Consider the following 9,628-nt stretch of genomic DNA (forward strand, 5'->3'; position numbering starts at 1 on the left):
GTCAAAAATCAACATTAATGGGAGTTTGGAAGAAGTTGATTCCAACTCTCATGCATGACTTTGAGGGGTTCAAGACTTTAGTGGAGGAATAAACTGCAGATGTGATGGAAATTGCAAGAACTAATTCTATTAGAAGTAATTCTAGTTCTAGAATTAGAAGTGGAACCTGAAGATGGTACTGAATTGCTGCTATGTCATGAAGCAATTGTTTTCATTTGCTATTATTTCAGAACTTGAAATGATGAAGAGTTGCTTCCTGTGGCGGAACAAAGAAAGTGATGTTTTGAGATAGAATCTACTCCTGGTGCATATGCTGTGAATATTGTTGAAATGACAACAAAGGATTTAGAAATTTTTTTCAGGGGGGGGTCTCGCTCTGTCACACAGGCTGGAGTGCAGTGACAGGATCATAGCTCACTGAAGCCTTGACCTCCCAGGCTCAAGCAATCCTCCCACCTCAGCACCCCCTGAGTAGCTTGGATTACAGGTGCACATCACCATGCCTGGCTAATTTTCTTGTATTTAGTAGAGATGGGGTTTTGCCATGTTGCCCACTCTGGTCTTGAACTCCTGGACTCAAGTGATCCACCGGGCCTTGGCCTCTCATAGTGTTGGGTTTACAGGTATGAGCCACCATGTCCAGCAGGATTTAGAATATTTCATAAACTTAGTTGATTAAGAGGTGGCAGGGTTTTAGAAGATTGATCCCAATGTGGAAAGAAGTTCTGTGGGTAAAATACTGTCAAACAATGTCACATGCTACAGGGAAATCTTTGGTGAAAGGAAGAGTCAATTGATGTGGTGATCTTCATTGTTGTGTTGTTTTAAGAAGTTGTCACAGTCACCCCACCCTTCAGCGATCATAACCCTGATGAGTCAGCAGCCATCAACATTGAGGCAAGACCCTCCACCAGCAAAAAGATTGTAATTCACTGAAGGCTAAATTATACTTGCTAGTTCTTTTTAGCAATAAAGTATTTAAAAATTAAGGTATATACATTTTTAGACATAATGCTATTACAGAGTTAATAGACTACAGTGTAGTGTAAAGATAACTTTTATATGCACTGGGAAACAAATTGTGTGACTTGCCTTATTGTGATATTTGCTTTATATCAGGAATTGAATCCATGTTATCTCCAAGACATGCCTGTACTCAATGGCCACTTCCTGTTAGTCTCCTTTGCAGATTCCTTCTCATCTTCACAATCACTAAACATTGAAATCCTCAGGATTCTCGCCCTTCTCTACCATGCTCACTCCTTGGGTGACCTCATCTGGCCTCTTGGTTTTAAATACCATTTATATTTAATGACTCCCAAACTTTTATCTCTAGTTAGACCTTGTCTCTGAACTCAACTGCAACAAAAGTGCTCTGAGGAGAGTTGGAAGCTCTTGGATTAGGAACCAGGGGATAGAATGGGGTGGTGGTGGCAGTGGTGGTGGTGGTGAAGATGGTGGCAGAGTTCTTCCTTTAGTATTAGCCAAGTCACTTCACTTCTTGGGATTTGAGTGTTTCACTTTCTAAAACAAATGATTGGACCTAGTCAGTATCTCCCAAAATATGTATCTTAAAACAGAAATCCTGAGAAAAATGGAATTTGATGTTCAAATGAACTACCATGCTCTGTTGCCTGGACCAATTGCAGGGGCTTCTGATCTGGTCTCCCTGTTCCAGCCCTTGTCCACATGACAGTGAGGTCTCATCACAGCAGCCAGCATGTGTTGTAAAGCCAGAAGTCAGATCAGGTCATTTTTCTGCCCTGAGCCCTTCACTGACTTTCATCTGACTCAGAATCAAAGCTAAAGTCATTATGGTAACTTACAAGACTCCACATGCCCCTGCTTCCAGCACCTCTGACAGTATCACTTGGCTCCAGCCACATGGGCCTCCTCGATACTGCCAGAACGTGGCAAGAGTGTTCCTGCCTAAGGGCTTGTGCACAGCTGGCACAGCTTCTTCCAAACTTCTGTTAATGTTGATATTTTGATCTCTTCCCATGAATCATGAATATTCTTAAAGGCATCTAGAATGGTGAGTCCTTTCCAGAAGGTTTTCAATTTACCTTGCTCACGTTCATCAGAAGAATCACTATGTATGGCATGATCTATGGTTTTATGACATGTATTTCTTAAATGCAGCTGCCTTGAACATTCCCTCCCCAAATATCAGGGGGGCTGGTTTCCTACAAGTATTGGTTCAAATGTCACCTTATCAGGGATGACAATGCATACAACATAGCCCCCTACTGCTTTGTCTTCATAGAATTGTGTGTTTTTCTGTTTATTGTCTAAGATCCCCCATTAGAATGTGAGTGCGGGGATGTTTATGTGTTTATTGCTACATGTCCGAGCTAGAATAGTGCTAGACACATAGCATTCAATAACATTTTGATAACTGAATGAATGAACGAATGAGTGAATGAATGAAATGAAAGGAGACAATGAGCGGATGGATTGGAAGAAGGGGAGGCTTGGAGGGCCACATTTGCATGTCCCTGAGGGCCTGTTTGCTTCCATGTGGAGTAACCCCCTTCCATGTACCTGGCAATTTGTTGTCAAGGGGATGACTTTGCATCTGTGGTTTCTCTTGGTTCTTATGCCTGCCCTGAGGTAGGTATTTTATCCCAGCATTCTCCAGAGAAGGAAATTCAGGGCCAACAAGGCAGGGGCTTTCTCGAAGTCACGCCCTCTTAAGGCCTGGGCCTAAGTCAAGCACCCTTTTTCATTTCCTGAGCAGCCTTTGCTGTTGTGCTGTTTGTCTGAATTCCAGGCAGTTAGTGCCTGGCTTTCACAGAGGGCTGGCGAGGATGGGGTGGGGAAGAACCCTGGAGCATGTCACCAAGGCCATCACACTGGCCTCTAGGTGGACCCTTCCTTTGCTCCTGACAGCAGCACTTTCACAGATATTCTCCTTCATGATCAGGGAGAACAGGGCAAACAGAAGGCAAGAAGCACAGAAACAGCCCTCTGTAGCTCACCTTTCCAGATCTTAGACTGTGCCTTCCGCCACCACTGCCTCACCCGTAGCACCAGCCCTGCACTTAAGCAACTGCCTGTACCAGCAGCTCAGACCCACCCCTTACTCCCAGGGCGATGCTGAGCAAGTTCCTTAACTGCTCTAAACCTCCTCTGTCTGAAAGGTGGGAATAATCATCATAGTATCGCCTTCGTAGGCTTGTTGCAAGGATGAGACAGTCTTGACATAGACAGCTGTTACTCCTCCGGCTTCCAGCCCGTGAGGCTGGTTTCATCTTAACATCTTCCCGCCTGGCCCCTGACTCGGATTCACTGCTTTATGGGAGAGAACAGAAGAGTCAGGTTGCCCATCTAGAACCCCTCCAGGAGGCACAGCTTTGCCCTTTGGTCTTCAAGACTGATCCCAATTCATATGTCACAGAAGCCACAGCATTCACAGACGAAAAGCTGGACATTCCTTTAGTAATAAGTGTCGTCCTGTCACACTGCAGTTCCTAAGTCTGGAAGCTAGAGTTCCTAAGTTTGGAAGAAATGGATTTCATAGGACAAGAATATGCCTGAGGGGATGACATGGGCACTCAGCTTTGGTGTACCTGTGAGGATTCCTCCAGGAGATCTTGCAGGCAGGTCTAGGGGGCCACTAGCAAGGCAAGCCTGACTTGTGGGAGAAAGGTGGTGACTGGTGACCGAGGATGAGGCTCCTTCATAAAAGAAGGTGGTGAAGCCCATCGATGAGATGCGCAGGGAGGCCTGGCACAGTGGCTCACACCTATAATCCCAGCACTTTGGGAGGCCGAGGCGGGTGGATCACCTGAGGTCAGGAGTTTTGAGACCAGCCTGGCCAACATGGTGAAACCCCATCTCTACTAAAAATACACAAAATTAGCTGGGTGTGGTGGCACACACCTATAGTCGTAGTTACTTGCGATGCTGAGACAGGAGAATCACTTGAACCCAGGAGGCAGAGGTTGCAGGGAGCTGAGACTCCTTGTTAAAAAAGCTGCCCAGGGAGAGCACAGAGCAGAAAGAGAAAAGGACAAGCAACACAGCCCTGGAAGGCACCATGGCAGGTGAACAGGACGGGCCTCACGTGCAGCAGACTCACACTGGACTCAAATCCTGCCCTCACACACCTTCCAGAGCTGCCACACGCACACAGCATCCTTGCCCAAAGTAGACAGGACCACAGGACAGAGAGAGCACCAACGGCGTCACTTGCAAGCATGGGACCAGGAAGACGCCATGAAAGAGGGGGTCAAAACCATGTCTTGAACCAGAAGTAGGATATGGATGGATGATGGAGAGATGGGTAGACACAGCATTTGCAAAGGAAGGAAGCAGGGAAATTCAGGACATCTGGGAAACAGAGAAATTGGTAGTATCTGGCCAGAGGTACCTATAGAATAATGCAGACTTGAATTAGAATACAGAAGAATTTAAAAAGTATATGGGTCACAGATTGAAGCTTAGGGGGATTTTGAAATGTATGCGATGACGGCAGACACGGAGATGGATATTAGTATGCAAGACACTTATCAGGCAGAGCTCCTGAAAGAAGCACTTGTGAAAGGGAAGAAAAAGCAGCAGAATTGGGCATGGGAGAAGCTGGGGTGCCTCACTGGGCTGTGATGAGATCTCAACAAAGGACTCAGGCGACTTCACAGGGAGGTCTGGAGCTTGGGAAGCCCTTCAGCTCTGTTTCCCTGCCAGGGGTGTAGTGGGCTGAACATAGGCCCCAAAAAGGTACATCCTAGTCCCAACCCTCAGTACCTGAGGATGTGACCTTACCTGGTGTTTGCAAATGTAATTAAATGAAGGAGGTTAAGATCATTATCCTGTACTTAAGAGTGAGCTCTAAATCCAATAAATGGTGTCCTCATAAAAGAAAGGAGAGATTGGACACTCAGACACGCAGGGGAGAAGCCCAGGAAAGACAGGAGCAGAGATGGGAGCTATGTATGTAACACACGCCAAAGAACGCGAAGAATTGCCTGCAGCCGCCAAATGCTAGGAGAAAATCGTAGAACTGACCTCCCCTCAGAGCCTCAGCAAGGAGCCAACCAGGTTCCTGCTGACACCTTGATTTCAGCCTTCTAGTCACCACAACTTCAAGGGAACACATTTCTGTTTTATTTATGTGAGACAGAGTCTTGCTCTGCCCAGGCTGGAGTGCAGCAGCATGATCTCGGCTCACTGCAAGCCATGCCTCCCAGATTCACACCATTCTCCTGTCTCAGCCTCCCGCGTAGCTGGTGTGTCCGGAATTGGTGCGTTCGTGGTCTCACTGACTTGAAGAATGAAGCCGCGGACCCAGGTGAGTGTTACAGTTCTTAAAGATGGTGTGTCCAGAGTTTATTCCTTCTGATAGTCACACGTGTTCAGAGTTTCCTCCTCCTGGTGGGTTTGTGGTCTCACTGGCTTCAGGAGTGAACCGGCAGACTTTCAGGTGAGTGTTACAGCTCTTAAAGGCAGCCTGAGGGTGCATGTGGAGTTGTTCATTCCTCCCGGCGGGTTCCTGATCTTGCTGGCTTCAGGAGTGAAGCTGCCAACCTTTGCAATGAGTGTTACAGTTCATAAAGGTAGTGTGAACCCAAAGAGTCAGCAACGACAAGATTTATTGCAAAGAGCAAAAGAACACACCCTCCACAGCATGGAAAGGGACCAGAGTGGGTTGCCACTGCTGGGTCTGGCAGCCTGCTTTTATTGCCTTATCTGACCCCACCCACATCCTGTTGATTGGTCCATTTCACAGAGAGCTGATTGGTCCGTTTTGACAGGGTGCTGATTGGTGCGTTTACAAACCTTGAGCTAGACACAGAGCACTGATTGCTGCATTTACAATCCTTCAGCTAGACATAAAAGTTCTCCAAGTCCCCACCAGGTTAGCTAGCTACAGAGTGCTGATTGGTGCGTATACAATCCTCCAGCTAGACATAAAAGTTCTCCAAGTCCTCACCCGGCTGGCTTCGCCCAGTGGATCTCGGGCAGGGCCTGTGGGCAGAGGTGCCCGCCAGTTCCACACCAGGCGCCCACACTCCTCAGCCCTTGGGTGGTCGATGGGACCAGTTGCTGGCGGAGCAGGGGGCTGTGCCTGTACGGGAGGCTCAGGCCGCGTGGGACCTGACGGTGGGTGGGAGGGGGGCTCGGGCATGACGGGCTGCAGGTCCCCAGCCCTGCCCCACAGGAAGGTGGCGGAGGCCCTGAGGCCCTGCGAGAATTTGAGCACGTCCCGGGTGGGCCTGCAGTGCTGGGAAACCCAGCGCACCCTCTGCAGCCTGGGTGCTAAGCCCCTTACTGCCCGGGGCCAGCGGCATCAGCCGGCTGCTCAGAGTGTGGGGCCCACTGATCCTGCGCTCACCCAGAACTCACGCTGGCCTGGCCCTCGAGCAGCCCGCGCAGCCCCAGTTTCTGCCCGCGCCCCTCCCTCCACGCCTCCCTGCAAGCAGAGGGAGTCGGCTCTAGCCTCGGCCAGCCCAGAGAGGGGCTCCCACAGTGCAGCGGTGGGCTGAAGTGCTCCTCAAGCATGGGCAGAACGGCCGCCGAGGCCGAGAAGGTGCCGAGAGCAAGCGAGGGCTGCCGGCACATTGTCACCTATCATGGGGACTACAGGTGCCTGCCACAATGCCCAGCTAATTTTTTTTTTTTTTTTTTTGTATTTTTAGTGGAGAGGGCGTTTCCCCGTGTTAGCCAGGATGGTCTTGATCTCTTGACCTTGTGATCCACCCACCTCTGCCTCCCAAAGTGCTGGGATTACAATCGTGAGTCACTCCACCCAGCCTATTGTTTTAAGTCAACCAGTTTGTGGTAATTTGTTGTGGCAGCCCAACGAAATGAATACAGGAAGCCAGGCCTTTCTACCATGCATGATCTGTCACTGGCTGTGGACTGCCCAGTTGCAGCCGGCAGGATGGGTGTCCTCTGGTGAGCCAGCTTTCTTGAGCCGAAGCAATCCTCAAAGAGGACTGACAGCTGAGGGCCGTTCTCTGGCAGCACTCCCAGCAGCTGGGGGATTAGATTCTTTAGTCCTGAAGGGGATCTGGGTGGCACATAGGAGCAGCCACTTTCCTTACCCTCAGTTTTCCCATCTACATAGTGGGAATAACAGTAAGACCTGTCTCATAAGGTTTATTAGGGTATTAAATTAGATGATCATACTAATAGTGAACATTTACTGAGCACTCACTGTATACATGCCAGACACATCAAATATGTGAGTTCATACTCATCTGTTGCCCAACATATTGTAAGCCCCCAGCAAACAGTACTTATTATTAGTGGATGTGTCCAAGGTCACCCAGCTGCCACGACCAGCACCGAACCCAGATTTCCTGACTCTTGGGCAAATGCTTCTTCTGTAATAGGTCCCCTCTCTGCATGTACCTAATTATGTCTTCTTTTCATGATGGCGATAGTAATTTTATGCAATGAAACAAAATTTGTGCTGCACAAAAGAAATGCTATTTTGCCTCATCATCTGAAGGGAAGAGCTGTGAGTTGTCTGAAATTCATTCACACTCTCTCAGGCAGACCCTGTGTGACCAAAGACATTAATTTGTGGGACAGGCTGGGGCAGGAGGGGCTGGGCACAGCTCCCTGCAGCCTACAGCTAATTGGCCTCTGCGGCCCCACGTTCCACTCCCAGCATCTGCTGACTTGGCATTCCTAAGAAGAGGGGAGAGGCCAGATACTATCATTTTAAAGAGGACAAAGTGAAGGACAGAGAGATTAGCCGATCTGCCCCCTTAATTATGCGGTGAGCTCGCGATGGAGCCAAGAATTGAATCCAGATTTCTCAAGTCCCAGATGGGTTTTTTCATCAGGAGGTCCTGCCACATTCCTTCTCTTGGAACCGCCCCCTCTCTGGATCCCAGAAACACATACCTGGGTTAAGTTCATGAGTGTGTGTGTCTCTCTTCCCTTCATGTTATCTTAATTCTTTAAAAGAAAGGAAAAAAATGTGCTTCCCCTTAGAAAATGATCACTTAATTGAGATTAGTAGGGATGATGCACAAACCTCTTAAATGCTTTTTTTTTTTTTTTTTTTTTTTTTTTTTTTTTTTTTTTTTGAGACAGGGTCTTCTGCTCTGTGGCCCAGACTGGAGTGCAGTGGTGTGATCGTAGCTCACTGCATTCTGAAAGTCCTGGGCTCAAGCAATCTTTCTGCCTCAGCTTTTTTTTTTTTTTTGGTAGAGACAGGTTCTTGCTCTGTTGTGCAGGCTGGTGTTGAACTCCTGGGCTCAAGTGATCTTTCTACCACAGCCTCCCAAAGTGCTGGGATGATGGTCCTAAGCCACTGCATCTGGCCTGACTACTTTTAACCACCTTTATTTTTCAAGAATTTTGGCTTGACACATCCAGAGCCCAGATAAAAGAGGTCTTCAGATTTGACCCACGCCATTTCTTGCCAGAATAATTTATATATGGAGGCACTGTGCAAGTTATTAATGTTAAAAGAACTTTCCTCTTCTAGTCAAAAATCTGAAATAAAATTAATATTGGCACAATCTGGGACTAAGAAGGGACAGTGGCTATCCAGGAATTTCCATAAGCCACGCGCCACTGCGGGCTTTCACCACTAGAGGGCGCGATCTGAATCGTGCACTCAACGTTTCTTCCAAGAGTAGTCGTTCCAAACAAGGTAATTTACCAAAGAATTACTTACTGTTAACTTCAGATACATATCCCAGTTATGTCTCCCCTCCCAACTAAATTCTAAATGTAAAAAGTATGGACAATATAAGAAACAAAGCAATTTGCAAACTTTTATCTAACTGACCACATTGTTTCTATTTTCATTACTTTTTTTGGGAAACCGCCAAAGTAAATACCCTCCTGTGAGCTGGCTTGGGGGTTAGCCAGCTGGGGCTCCTCTGCCCAGCCCCTTTATCTCAGCCTGGATCTTCTTTGGAAACAGAAATCATTTTGTCTTCTATCTTCTGGTGTTGATGTTTAGTCATTCTTTCCTTCAAAGAACTGAGAAATCCTTTAAAAGCAAGACACAGATTGTTGGTTGGTTCATTTGGTCATTCATTTATTCCATGGAAGTTCACCAACATGAACATGCCATGTGACAGACTGTAAAGCTAATTCCTTAACCTCTTAAAATGAACAGTGTAGGGGGGGAACCCTAATAGTTAAAAATGGGGAAGTGTAATGGAAGGGTGCTATGGAAACATGAATTCTACTTGCCCCTGCTCACCTCCACAAAGGTAACTGATCTTCCATACTCAACAGGGACCACACAGTGCTAGAATTACCATGGCACATCACCAGGTAATGCTGCATTACCTCCAATGTTGCGTTTAAAAGTGTATTCCCTTTAGGCTAGACTTGAAGTACAAGTAAATCTATTAGCAGGAAAGCAACAAAAGTGCTCTGAAGAGAAGAGTCCTGGGCTATCAGGCTAGGAATCAAGATATATTGAGTGGTGGGGACGGGGGTGGGAGGGGAGGTGACAGGTTGAGGGGGTGGGGCAGAATTCTTGCTTTGCTGTTAACAAGTTGAGTGCTTGGCCAAGTCACTTGACTTCTTGAGATTTGAATTGTCCAGTATCTAAAATGAAGGAGTAGAACCTGGTCAATGTGTTCCAAAATGTGTCTCTTAAAACAGAAATCTTGAGAAAAATGGAATTTGGAGATCAGATGGGTTT

Source organism: Chlorocebus sabaeus, chromosome 26, assembly GCF_047675955.1.
Source record: "Chlorocebus sabaeus isolate Y175 chromosome 26, mChlSab1.0.hap1, whole genome shotgun sequence".
NCBI lineage: Eukaryota > Metazoa > Chordata > Mammalia > Primates > Cercopithecidae > Chlorocebus > Chlorocebus sabaeus.